Source organism: Cyprinus carpio, chromosome B14, assembly GCF_018340385.1.
Source record: "Cyprinus carpio isolate SPL01 chromosome B14, ASM1834038v1, whole genome shotgun sequence".
Classification (NCBI taxonomy): domain Eukaryota; kingdom Metazoa; phylum Chordata; class Actinopteri; order Cypriniformes; family Cyprinidae; genus Cyprinus; species Cyprinus carpio.
Window position 1 is genome coordinate 25,731,604 of NC_056610.1, and position 14,743 is coordinate 25,746,346.

The 14,743-nt window shown below is 37.1% G+C and overlaps 1 protein-coding gene across 4 annotated transcripts in view; it reads left to right on the plus strand.

The window, feature by feature from the left end:
• LOC109067214 overlaps positions 1-14,743 on the plus strand; it is a 280,709-nt gene that overhangs the window by 259,633 nt on the left and 6,333 nt on the right. The window lies entirely within an intron of this gene.

The window sequence follows — 14,743 nt, forward strand, 5'->3', positions numbered from 1 at the left end:
GTAATATTGTTACATGGGATATTCAATGTGAATAGTAAGATGTGATGGTGGTTTAATGTGTTAACACCAGTTTTATGGTTCTAAACCATAATAATTTGGATATTAATACGTTTGAGATTATTAAAGGTGTTACGGGGAAATTGCGTTAATTGTATATATAATGTATTTTTCCATAAAGATATGGGAAAGTGACATTGTTTCAACCAGAGTGATTGGTATCATTGTTGCAATTATACAAGTCGTTATTACTTATGGTGAAGAAATGTTTTCTTTGAGTAAATGCTGTATTACTTCAATATCTCAAAGTATTACCAATACTACATTATACAGAGGTATTTTCAACTGTATTGGGTTCTTTTGTTCATGCATTTATGCCTATGTTCATATGGGAAATCTAATTACATTTCCTTGAATTTATTCATATGAGTATTGTTAAAGTGACAGTTGAATGTTATTTTATTGTGAAATTTGGTTTGCTTGTAGACAAAGTATGATGTGTCCATATTTCAACAGTGATTATCTTTGTCATATTAAAACTGCACTCGGGCAATAACGTGTTCATCTCCTTATCACTTACAGCTTGGTGTGTGATTTGGCTTGTGCCGGCACAGATTCCCCTAGGTCTGGAGCCGGTAACAAGATTCATGACAGCAGCAGCAGATCATCACATCTATTTACACTATAATCTCACTGACTCTCACATCAATCCAGCTTTCAGCTGTCGAATAAAACCTGGAGACAGAAGAAGCTTTCATAATCGACACTGATCTTTACATGTGTTGTGTTTATTTCTTGTCGAGTATGTTGATGTATTTCTGTGAGCATTATTTCTGTCAGGTGTAAATCAGCGGCTCATGAAATCATCATTTAATCTCATTTAGAGGCAGAATTACAGACTGGTGACGAATGAATTAAACCAGACTGACTACAGTTTAGATATGAATGTATTTTTTAAATAGTTTTTTGTACATTTGTTTTTGCATTAGTTTTATTAATTTGTCATCGTGCTTTGACTGAACTAGCAGTATTTTTGTTTCATCACATGGAACACCTTTTGTTCATTCATGATAAGACTCTTCTGGCTGATTGTGAAGTTATTCTGTGTGTTTATTTTCTAGAGTTATTCCACATCTTTGCTTTTTCATTTAGTATCTGTCTCTTCTGTGTCTAATCAGATGTTTTAACTGTTTCTCTTGATCTGTGTCTCAGTTTTAGGCTGTCACTGTTAATTAATATTAAATATGATCTTGACAACTTTTTCACTAGGTTTTATTGATTTGTTTAACTTTGCTTTGTTTTAAATTTAGGCTCCACCTCACAAATGCATTTCAGACACCATTTCTATTGTATTTTCTTGCATTTGCTCGAAACACTGAAGTATGTTCGATATGAATCAAAACCCTTTTTTTTTTTATTTAGTGAGTTTTTTCTTCATAGAAAGTGCATTGATAAAACTTTAACAAAGTCCTGCCAAAGAATAATTACAGCAATTTGCACTTTTAGAAGTCACTGTGAAATGATTCTTCTTTCTCCTACTTTCAGTGTGTGTGTGTGTGTGTGTGTGTTGAAGTAGGAACTGCCAAATCACAGTAACAATCTCTGAAAACTTCCTCTTACTTTCTCTGTAATGGTCAGATAATATCCTGATGTGTCAGTAGAGCTTCTGTCTGTCAGTGAGACTCGATCTGACTCTCTTCTGCAACTGGACTTTAGAGAAATGATGCTCATCTTTGGACTGATGCTGCTGCAGACTGCTGCATGTGAGTCACTTTCACATCAAACTCTTATGATGCTGATCAATCAGATCAATCTCTGAAATAAAAACAAAATAAAATTCAATTAATTGTAAGACTTATAGTTAAAGAGTTGGATGTTTTTGTTAAAGACCCCAAAATGATGTGGGAATAAAAATGTCTTTAAAAGTTTGTGCTGGTAATTCAGAAATAAAGTGCAGGAGTCTGAATTCTCAGAAATCTCCTTCTGTAAAGTATAACAGCTGATTATCTACCAGGAAATATAGAAATAGCATTCACTGACTGATCAAACATATTACTTTAACTATTAAGAAGCCAGCAAACTAAACCAGCATTTTATATAAAATGACTTCACTTCTATTCTTGTTTTCACACATCATCACATGGTTCAACTTTATCGCTGCTAAAAATTCTCTAACTTTTTCTTTCCTCTTATTTATTTGCTGATAACATGCCTCTACACTCTCAGAAAAAAAAGGTACAAAAGCTGTCACCGCGGCAGTACCTTTTCAAAAGGCACAACTTTGTACCTAAAGGGTCCATATCACCGGCTGAAATGAATCCATGTTCACCTATAGATAAAACACAAACCCACTGACAAAATTAATACATCTTTTTTTTTGATAGTGTATATCATAAATAATTAATTATATTTAATTTTTTGCTGCAGTCATTATTTGCATTAAAACATTTTATTTGCACTCAAAAGAGCAAAGTTCAAAGCAGAAATTTCGCAGCCAATCAATCCTCAGTATTATTAAACATTAAAATGTAGCATGCCATTTCTATCAAAGTCATACATGATATTTCTATTTACATTGTGCACTCATAATGCGATTTATAAATCCTAATATTTGCACGGAAACTAAAGTTTATACACCAGACCTCTGATGTTCTGGCTGCTGTACATTTATTAAATGTTACATTAATTCAATTATGAGCAATGATGGATTAGATATGCTTTTTTGTGTATTGTACATGCCTTCTACTATTTCTTCAGTTGTTTTCAAAAAGTTTCAGGATTACGTAGAAAACTTTTTTTTTTTTTTTTTTAATTCAAATTTTTTATCACTTGATGAACCATGATATGAGATCAAGAGTCTGATATGTGTCTTCCGTAGAACTTGATTATGAATGTTTGTGTAATTTGTGTCTGATTGAAATTCATGATGAGAGAGATGATATTTCTACCAGCAGTAACACTCTGACTCTGTCTGTCGATGTTGGTACATTTCATCTTGTTTGTGTTTTGTTCTTTAGGTCTGGATCAGCTCTGCACATTTGATCAACTAAATTCGATCAAACAATGTTACACAGCTCTGGGACACAAACTCAATCTGCAAATGAAGCTGAAACCTCCATTTCAAGACCTTTATTTGGATGAGGTGTTAAATGATGGCAGGAGTCTGGACATTTTTAGCATAAAGAAAATGAAACAGTATGATTATGTGTCCATCAGAAACAGATATGACTTCTTTAAAAATGTGCCTCTGATCATAAATACACATGAATCCATCAGAAACAGATCTGAGTTCTTCTTTGATAATATGACTCTGACCATAAACAATGTGACCAGAGCAGATTCAGGAAGATACACATCAATAGATAAAGTGACTTACAAAGGAGGAACGCTACAACACAAGCAATTCATCCAAAGGAGAACATAAGAAAAATGTAAGAAGTGGAGCAATATGAAGTTTAGAACAGCTGTAGAGAATACCAAAATTATGGAAGGGATAGATCACTCTTAAAATTAATATTCTGTCATCACTTACTCACCCTCGTGTCTTCCATTACACCATCATTTTGACACTTAAAAAAGTTCATTAAGAAATCGTAAAAGAAACCCATATGAATCAAGTGGTTTAATCCAAGTCTCCTGATGAGACACGATCACTTTATATGATAAACAGATTTAATTGAGGCTTTTATTCACTTAAAAACAGTGACCAATGCACATATGTAGAGCGCATCAAACAAGATCAACGGCAGCTCAACCGTATTTGCTTGATGTGCAAGAACAAAGCTCACTGGTTCTTGCAAAAGCTTAACATGCTGGTGTGACACGTGAGAATAAACATTACTGGTTCTAAAGCCATCAAGAAAGCACATTTCTGCTTATGTTTGAGCATCAAGGTTTTGGTGGAATGGACTGTCAATGGTGGCATAGAAATCTCTTAGTGTAATTAAAAAATATCATTATTTGTGTTTAAATCAAAGATGATTTAAAGTCTTTTAGTTTGGAGTGACATGAGTGTGCATGTAAATGATGACAGAATTTTTGGGTAAACTAAACCTATAATTAAAAATAATTCAACTGAAAATGTAACTCTGCAGTCATTTACTGACCTTCTTGTCGGTGGCCAGGGGCTGTCAAGCTTAAAGAACAATGAAAAACACCAGAAAAGTGAAAACATGAAAACCAATGGCATTTGGTTCTGTAGACTAATTTCATGGTTACTGTATGCTTTTATATTATGGAAAAGATCTGGGTGAGCATTCTTCTAAAAATCACCATAATGATTCATGAGGGGGAGTAAATGATGACTTTGTATGATGTTACTTTTTGCTTGAACTACTCCTTTAATCTCTCAATTATTTATTAAACTGTTTATTTTAATCTTGAAATGCTTAGTTAAACACCTGCTGAAATGTGTAAATATTCATACTATGTTACACATGGGCAGTGCTCAGTTCTGCATTACATGTCTGTTTACTATAGTAATGCATGCTGGGTACTGGGAGAGGGACAGGATGAGATAAGCGGATAGTGAAGAAGAAAGAAAAGAGAAGGGGGAGAAGATGAGGCTGGAGCATCTGAGTCAAGAGGGGTTTTGTTGAGGGGGTTAGAAAGTGGAAGTCAAGGGTAAGTATTGGAAATGATCACATATGTAAAGGACATTGTTGAAGAAGAGTGAGCCATGTGTCAAACTCACAGATGACTCACTGCCTGGGTTCAAGCTAAATACCACAGGCTAGTTTGCTAGTTCATATACAGTAGGCTACAGTAGTTTCTTGGCTAATATACAGATGAGTTACCCAATCTACAAGCTTAAGATATTTTCACATTTATTTTACAACATAAAATACATCAGTAACACCCCTTGTAATTTTTTCAAATAGCTTTTACTAGTTTTGAAAAAGGCAGTTGCTAACAAGTGGCCAAATGTAGCTACAGAGGTTATCATCACACCTAACAGGTAAACCACTCACTAGTCCGCTTTTATAGCCTCATTGTGTTTATAATATGCTCTTGCAAACTATTCTAAAATGTTTTTAAAGAGTTTTTAAGAGTTGTTGGAAGTTTAGTGATAGTGACATTGAAGCAACCGTAGTGTAGTTCATTTATAGCTAAATATATGTTTAACATCTTACCAAGAGATCCAAGATGGCGCTGAGCACGGCAGCCTCCGTGGCATTGTCCGCAGTTGTTTTTATATTTTTGTTAGTTTGTCCTGTCATTAGTTATATTCCTGCAATCAGTTTCACCAGAGATGAATTGCTGGACATTCGGCAGTACACACCACCTGACATTTCACCGGTTTTCAATTATTTGGACGTTTTGCTGGACATTGTAGTTGGTGGAGCAGCGGCGCTGTTCATACCCTTCAGGATGTGCAGACGGGGGAAGCGAGCCAGTGTGCGCATCAAGCTCAGGCAGCGCGGATTTCGAACAGCACTGCCTAGCATCCATCTGGTGAATCTCCGCTCTCTACCCAACAAAACGGACAAACTTCTGTCCATTCCGGACAGTGCGTTAAATCTGCCGGACTTTCAGCTGTTTAGAGCAGATCATGATGCAGAATCACCAGGGAAATCGTGCGGTGGCAGGACATGCTTTTATATCAATGAGAGGTGGTGTACAGATGTAACAGTGTTAAAGAAGATGTGCTGTTTACATCTAGAAATGCTCTTCATTAACTGCAAGCCTTTCTACTCGCCGCAGGAGTTTCACTTGTTCATTCTCGTGCGTGTTTACATTCCTCCTCAAGCACACATGAGCTCAGCTGTATCACAGACACAGAACAACAACACCCGGACTCTGTTTTAATAATTCTCGGGGACTTTAATAAAGTTAATCTCTTCCATGAACTGCCAAAATACAACAACACGTAACATGTCCCACCAGTGACAGTAATAAACTAGATCACTGTTACACCACGATAAAGGATGCATATCACTCTGTCCCACGGGCAGCTTTAGGACTCTCTGATCACTGTTTGGTTCATCTTATACCGGCCTACAGGCAGAAACTGAAATCAGCTAAACCTGTATTAAGGACTGTAAAAATATGGACTAATGAAGCAGAGCAGGATTAACAAGCTTGTTTTGACCTCACTGATTGGAGTGTTTTTGAAGCTGCTGCCACTGATCGGGTCAAGCTCACAGACACTGTAACATCATATATCAGTTTCTGTGAAGATATGTGCATTCCTACCAGGACTCATTTAACTTACAACAACAACAAACTGTGGTTCACTGCAAAACTCATACAGCTCCATCGGGCCAAAGAAGATGCTTACAGGAAGGGGGACAATGTTTTGTATAAAAAGGCCAAATACAAACTGGAAAAGGAGATCAGAGTAGCAAAGAAGAATTATTCTGAAAAACTAAGGACTCAGTTCACCTCCAGCGACTCAGTATCAGTGTGGAAATGTCTGAAGGAGATCACCAACTACAAGACACCAACCCCCAGCACTGTGGAGAAGCAACAACTGGCAGACAATCTGAATGAGTTTTACTGCAGGTTTGAAACAACACCCATCACCTGCCCTGAACACCTCTCCACACAACCATTCACACCATTCACACCTCCTGCAACCCTCCTCTCCCCCACACCTGCAATTCAGATCAGCGAAGATGAGGTGCGCCAGTTCTTCCGGAAGCAGAAAAGGAAAAAAGAACCAAGCCCAGATTGTGTTACATCAGTCTGTCTGAAATCCTGTGCTGACCAGCTGGCCCCCATCTTCACACAGATCTTCAAAAAATAACAAGAGATTACAAAACTCCCTTCCTGCTTCAAACACTCCACCATCACCCCCATCCCAAAGAAACCCAAAAGTACAGGACTAAGTGATTACAGACCTGTTACTTTAACGTCTGTGGTCATGAAGTCTTTTGAAAAACTGGTGCTGGCCCACCTGAAGGACATCGCTGGACCCTTACTGGACCCATGCAGTTTGCCTACAGAGCAAACAGATCTGTGGACAATGCAGCCAACATTGGACTGCATTATGTTCTGCAACATCTAGACAGACCAGGGACTTATGTGAGGATCCTGTTTGTGGACTTCAGCTAGGCTTTTAACACGATCATTCCAAACCTCCTCCTGTCCAAACTAACTCAGCTCTCTGTGCCCTCCTCCGTCTGTCAGTGGATCAATAGCTTCCTGACAGACAGGCAGCAGCTAGTGAGGCTGGGAAAATACACATCCAACACTTGTATGATCAGCACTGGAATTCCTCAGGGCTGCACTCTCTCTCCACTGCTCTTCTCTCTGTACACCAACGACTGCACATCTAAAGATTCCTCTGTCAAGCTCTTGAAGTTAGCAGATGACACCACACTCATCGGCCTAATTCAGGATGGTGACGAGTCTGCTTACAGACAGGAGGTTAAGGAGCTGGCTGTCTGGTGCAGTCTTAACAATCTGGAGCTGAACACGCTCAAAACTGTGGAGATGATCGTGGATTTCAGGAGAAACCCCCCTGCTCTCCCCCCAGTCACCATCATGAACAGTCATTTAGGTTTCTGGGCACCACTATCTCTCAGGACCTGAAGTGGGACATTCACATTGACTTCATTGTTAAAAAGGCCCAGCAGAGGTTGTACTTCCTTCGCCAGCTGAGGAAGTTCAACCTGCCACAAGAGCTGCTGAAAAAGTTATACTCCGCCATCACTGAAGCCGTCCTCTGCACTTCAATAGCTGTCTGGTTCAACTAAGCTACCAAATCTGACCTCAGAAGACTACAGAGGGTAGTCTGGACTGCCGAGCGAATCATTGGTACAACCCTCCCCACTCTCCAAAAACTGTATTCATCCAGAGTGAGCAAAAGGGCTAGTAAAATCACTCTGGACCCCTCACATCCAGCACACTTCCTCTTTGAACTGTTGCCGCCTGGTCAATGCTACAGAGCTCTGGGCACCAGAACAAATAGACACAGGAACAGTTTCTTCCCTCAGGCAATCCATCTCATGAACACCTGACAATACGGTCAGGAGCCACTACTGCTCACAACGAACAATTTATCTTGTTTAGGATCATAAGTTACAATGGAGTATATATATAAGAAATACATTATTCATTATTGGGGTGGGAATCTCTTATATACATAAGAAATTCATTATTCAGAAACGGAGCTATAGACACAATAAATGCACATGAAACATACTGACATCTTCAGAAACGGAGCTACAGACACAATAAATGCACATGAAACATACTGACATCTTCAACATTCTGCCTAATAAAAATATTATGAACGCTCAGTGTTCACCTCGGTTAGAAACACACCTTTTCATTTTTTAAACAAATCTTTATGAACAAATAATGACTTAAACATAATATTCTCACTTAACAATTAGCTAAAATAGAATGAATAATTATATTGCTCCAGGTCTTCATTTGTGACAACAAGGCACAAATTACAAACAAAGACACAAGACGAACACAGACACAAAACAATCATATAAAATTACATAAACCATATTGACAGCTTCTATAAGGAATGGACATGTAGATTATGGACACACACTGAGCCATAACTTGGTTAATAGCACATTTCTGGGTAAACGCCTATATGGGTAAGAGTATGTTTTAAAACAACAACAACAACAACAACAAAAAAAACACTAGGCCTATAAACAGTATGTTCCGAGTAGCCTAGGCCGACTGAAATGACATGATAGGAGCAGTTTTATGTTGTTTTCTATTTACACACGAATCCCCGTGTTAACAAACTTTCAAGACTTCAAAACATTCAAGTTTATAACCAATCAACCTCTAAACAAATTTATAGTTGTCTTTGTAAAGAAATATGTAGCTTTGGATATGCTGCACAAACGCTTCCAGTGTGAATACTCTGGCGAGTCTGCAGCTGCAGCGACGCTGTAGTTATGCTCACGCGCCGCTCACGTGTTAAGTGTGAAACAGGTGTTATTGGAGTATCACATACATTAGCCTACAATATGTGAGAGGAAGTGTGTGTTTCTCTGTGTACATTGAGCTGACAAGTTTTGGTTTTTTGTAAACATATTTTTATTTTTATTTATTTTATTTCATTTTTTACTATTTTTATAAATAGAGGTCAAATTATGTTTTTTCATTAATTATGATGTGAGAAAAATCAAAACATTATTAATTAAAAGAAAAATGTCACGCTGTAATGGGATTCAGCTGAAAGTTTAGGATAAAGGTAAATTCTGCCTTTAAAAAAAAACATCTCATGTTAACATGCATAAAGAGATTTAGAAAAAAAAAATATGTAGATTTTGAAAGTATGATATTTTGATTTGAATAAAGTTACCATTAAGATGTATAAGATCATACAGACTAGTTGACATTCCAATGTTAAACAGACATTTTAAATTGAAATGAATGTTTAATGAATGTTTAAATGTTTTATTTGAACAGTTATTTTGTATTACACTAAAACTGTCCAGTAATAGGATTATGTTCAGTATCCTGGAGTATTCTGGAGACACACAAATGACAGTTACTTAAGAGAAAGGAGGAGAGCATCTGTGTTTATGATGAAGATTAACGGAGATCAGATCTGTGAGATCAGAATAAGAGCCTGTTTGATGCAGTTCTTCTGTTAATGTGTAAGTTTTGCCTGATTTTAGTTCATGATGTCTTTAGATTTCAGTACATTTGTGTGTGTGTGTGTGTGTGTGTGTGTGTGTGTGTGTGTGTGTGTGTGTGTGTGTGTTTGTTTTGTTCTTCAGGTCTGGATCGGTTCTGCAGGTTTGATCAGTCTGATCCCTGTTACACAGCTCTGGGACACAAACTCAATCTGATGATGGTGCTGGATGCTAGTGAATATGACCTGAAGATAATAAAGAGAATAGACAACACACAAGATGATCCACTTTGTAGAGTAAAGAATGGCAGGATGAGGATGAGTCAGTGTGATCTTTATAATAACAGACCTGAAGTGACAGTCATTAATGGGATTCTGATAATAAACTGTGTGATCAGAGCAGATTCGGGGAATTACAGATTAACTCTCCAGAGCTCAGACGGCTCAGAAACATCTAGAGATCTTCAAGTGATTGTTGAAGGTACAGAAACTCTCTCATCAGACTCATTACAATCTCATGTTCTCCGAAGGTTTTTACTGCAGCTCATTATTGAAAGTCTGCAAGAATTTAATTTCATTCCTCAGCACTTTCCACATACTAGGACTATTTTCAAAATGAAATACCAGCATGTTGCTTATTATATAGCTACTATTTTAAAAAGTAATGTGAAAGCATTTTAAAAAAGTAATTTGCTACATTGTTGTATCATGACTGACATATGTAGCATATTTAGTTCAGTGAGTCCAGCTATCATATCAGGTGTAAATTTTGCAGCACCAATGGATGAACCATGGGGAACACCATTAGGTTCTTCAGATTTCTGACTGTCGCTGACTTAACACAATGTGGTTATCGAAAAAAAAAAAAAATTGTTATGAGAATGCAGGGTGTAGCTCACTTAAAGTTATTATAACCACTCTGCATCCTCTGAGTAAGTTCGGAACTGACGAATTTGTGTCTGTGGGTTCACTATCAGCTGAGTGTAATTCCTGTGCGATACCTGGTCCCTAATGAATGCATAATTGAAAATATGGGATTTCCAAAATACTCAAATATCTAAATTAATAAACAATCGATATCTGTGATCAGCTTTTGATAGAAATATTGCCCAAATTTAATGATCACGTGAAATTGAAGTCAGATTGAACACGGAGCTAGACTAAAATTTGAACTAAATCCTGATAAATTCAGTAGCGCAAGTAAAAGATCGAATACGCATTAAACCTTCGACCAGGCTGCTGGATTCTGCTTTTGGGCTGGCTGGTGGATTCTTACAGTAAAGTAAGCAGTATATATTAAAATCTCTCGCATGGATTTAGCAGGCATGTATCATAGACTGTATAAGAACATGGACGTAGTGTCCGTGACGTCACCTGTAGGCTACAGAAGAGTGTTTTTGTAGCTCAAAGTAAGCAGAGCCGACCATCGCTATCTTGGCAGCGCGTCACCAGGTGTCATTCCCGAATCATCGAAAATGGCCAAAGTGGCGGGAGCTGGTTGCTGAAGCCACACCCACCTATCTCGACTGCAGTGTCTGCAGCGGCAATCCACCTGTCACTCAAGTGGCCACGTCCTTAATTATGCAGAACTTTAAGGCTTAATATAATTTAAACAGGTGAGTTATAAAAAAATGTCACCCCCTTCACAGTTGTCATGAAGGGAAAAATTCACTAAATAGACCAAAATCTTTTTTTTTCTTTTTTTCTGCCCCAATTAATTTATGGTCAGGAGCCGCTACTGCTTACGACGAACAATTCATCTTGTTTAGGATCTTAAGTTACAATGGAGTATATACAGGTGCTGGTCATATAATTAGAATATCATCAAAAAGTTGATTTATTTCACTAATTCCATTCAAAAAGTGAAACTTGTATATTATATTCATTCATTACACACAGACTGATATATTTCAAATGTTTATTTCTTTTAATTTTGATGATTATAACTGACAACTAATGAAAATCCCAAATTCAGTGTCTCAGAAAATTAGAATTTTGTGAACAGGTTCAATATTGAAGACACCTGGTGCCACACTCTAATCAGTTAATTAACTCAAAACACCTGCAAAGACTTTTAAATGGTCTCTCAGTCTAGTTATGTATGCTACACAATCATGGGGAAGACTGCTGACTTGACAGTTGTCCAAAAGACGACCATTGACACCTTGCACAAGGAGGGAAAGACACAAAAGCTCATTGCAAAAGAGGCTGGCTGTTAACAGAGCTCTGTGTCCAAGCACATTAATAGAGAGACAAAGGGAAGGAAAAGATGTGGTAGAAAAAAGTGTACAAGCAATAGGGATAACCGCACCCTGCAGAAGGATTGTGAAACAAAACCCATTCAAAAATGTGGGGGAGATTCACAAAGAGTGGACTGCTTCTGGAGTCAGTGCTTCAAGAACCACTACGCACTGACATATGCAAGACATGGGTTTCAGCTGTCACATTCCTTGTGTCAAGCCACTCTTGAACAACAGACAGTGTCAGAAGCGCCTCGCTTCAAAAAGGACTGGACTGCTGCTGAGTAGTCCAAAGTTATATGCTCTGATGAAAGTAAATTTTGCATTTCCTTTGGAAATCAGGGTCCCAGAGTCTGGAGGAAGAGAGGAGAGGCACACAATCCATGTTGCTAAAGGTCCAGTGTAAAGTTTCCACAGTCAGTGATGGTTTGTAGTGCCATGTCATCTGCTGGTGTTGGTCCACTGTGTTTTCTGAGGTCCAAGGTCAACACAGCCATATACCAGGAAGTTTTAGAGCACTTCATGCTTCCTGCTGTTGACCAGCTTTATGGAGATGCAGATTTAATTTTCCAACAGGACTTGGCACCTGCATACAGTGCCAAAGCTACCAGTACCTGGTTTAAGGACCATGGTATCCCTGTTCTTAATTGGCCAGCAAACTCACCTGACCTTAACCCCATAGAAAATCTATGGGGTATTGTGAAGAGGAAGATGTGATATGCCAGACCCAACAATGCAGAATAGCTGAAGGCCACTATCAGAGCAACCTGGGCTCTCATAACACATGAGCAGTGCCACAGACTGATCGACTCCATGCCACGCCGCATTGCTGCAGTAATTCAGGCAAAAGGAGCCCCAACTAAGTATTGAGTGCTGTACATGCTCATACTTTTCATGTTCATATTTTCATTTGGCCAAGATTTCTAAAAATCCTTTCTTTTTATTGGTCATAAGTAATGTTCTAATTTTCTGAGATACTGAATTTGGGATTTTCCTTAGTTGTCAGTTATAATCATCAAAATTAAAAGAAATAAACATTTGAAATATATCAGTCTGTGTGTAATGAATGAATATAATATACAAGTTTCACTTTTTGAATGGAATTAGTGAAATAAATCAACTTATTGATGATATTCTAATTATATGACCAGCACATGTACATAAGAAATGCATTATTCATTCATTATTGACAGCTTCTATTATTATTAATATTGTATTCTGTAAATATTGCACACTTGTTCACTTAGGATTTATTTATTTTCAGTTCCACAGTTACAGAAACGGAGCTATAGACACAATAAATGCACATAAAACATACTAACATCTTCAAAATTCAGCATAATAAAAATATTATGAACGCTCAGCGTGTTCACCTCGGTAAGAAACACACTATTTCATTTTTTAAATGAATCAAATAATGACTTAAACATAATATTCTCACTTAACAATGAGCTAAAATAGAAAAAAAAATTACACAACGTACAAATTACAAACAAAGACACAAGACGAACACAGACACAAAACAATGAGCTCATATAAAATTACATAAACCATATTGACAGCTTCTATAAGGAATGGACATGTAGATTATGGACACACACTGAGCCATAACTTGGTTAATAGCACATATTTGGGTAAGCGGCTATATGGGTAAAAGTATGTATTATTAAAAATAATAAAAACAGTAGGCCTATAAACAGTATGTTCCGAGTAGCCTAGGCCGACTGAAATGACATGATAGGAGCAGTTTTATGTTTTTACCATTTACAAACGAATCCCCGTGTTAACTTTCAAGACTTCAAAACATTCAAGTTTATAACCGACCAACCTCTAAACAAATTTATAGTTGTCTTTGTAAAGAAATATGTAGCTTTGGATATGCTGCACAAACGCTTCCAGTGTGAATACTCTGGCGAGTCTGCAGCTGCAGCGACGCTGTAGTTATGCTCACGCGCCGCTCACGTGTTAAGTGTGAAACAGGTGTTATTGGAGTATCACATACATTAGCCTACAATATGTGAGAGGAAGTGTGTGTTTCTCTGTGTACATTGAGCTGACAAGTTTTGGTTTTTTGTAAACAAATTTTTATTTATTTTATTTTATTTTTTACTATTTTTATATATAGAGGTCGAATGATGTTTTTTCATTAAATATGATATGAGAAAAATCAAAACATTATTAATTAAAAGAGAAATGTCACGCTGTAATGGGATTCAGCTGAAAGTTTAGGATAAAGGTAAATTCTGCCTTTAAAAAAAAAAACATCTCATGTTAACATGCATAAAGAGATTTAGAAAAAAAAACTATGTAGATTTATGTATGTTTATTATTAAGTATGATATTTTAATTTGAATAAAGTTACCATAAAGATGTATAAGATCATACAGACTAGTTGACATTCCAATGTTAAACAGACATTTTAAATTGAAATGAATGTTTAAATGTTTTATTTGAACAGTTATTTTGTATTACACTAAAACTGTCCAGTAATAGGATTATGTTCAGTATCCTGGAGTATTCTGGAGACACACAAATGACAGTTACTTAAGAGAAAGAAGGAGAGCATCTGTGTTTATGATGAAGATGAATGGAGATCAGATCTGTGAGATCAGAATAAGAACCTGTTTGATGCAGTTCTTCTGTTAATGTGTAAGTTGTGCCTGATTTTAGTTCATGATGTCTGTAGATTTCAGTACATTTGTGTGTGTGTGTGTGTGTGTGTGTGTGTGTGTGTTTTGTTCTTCAGGTCTGGATTGGTTCTGCAGGTTTGATCAGTCTGATCCCTGTTACACAGCTCTGGGACACAAACTCAATCTGCTGATGGTGCTGGATGCTAGTGAATATGACCTGAAGATAATAAAGAGAATAGACAAGATACAAAATGATCCACTTTGTAGAGTAAAGAATGACAGGATGAGGATGAGTCAGTGTGATCTTTATAATAACA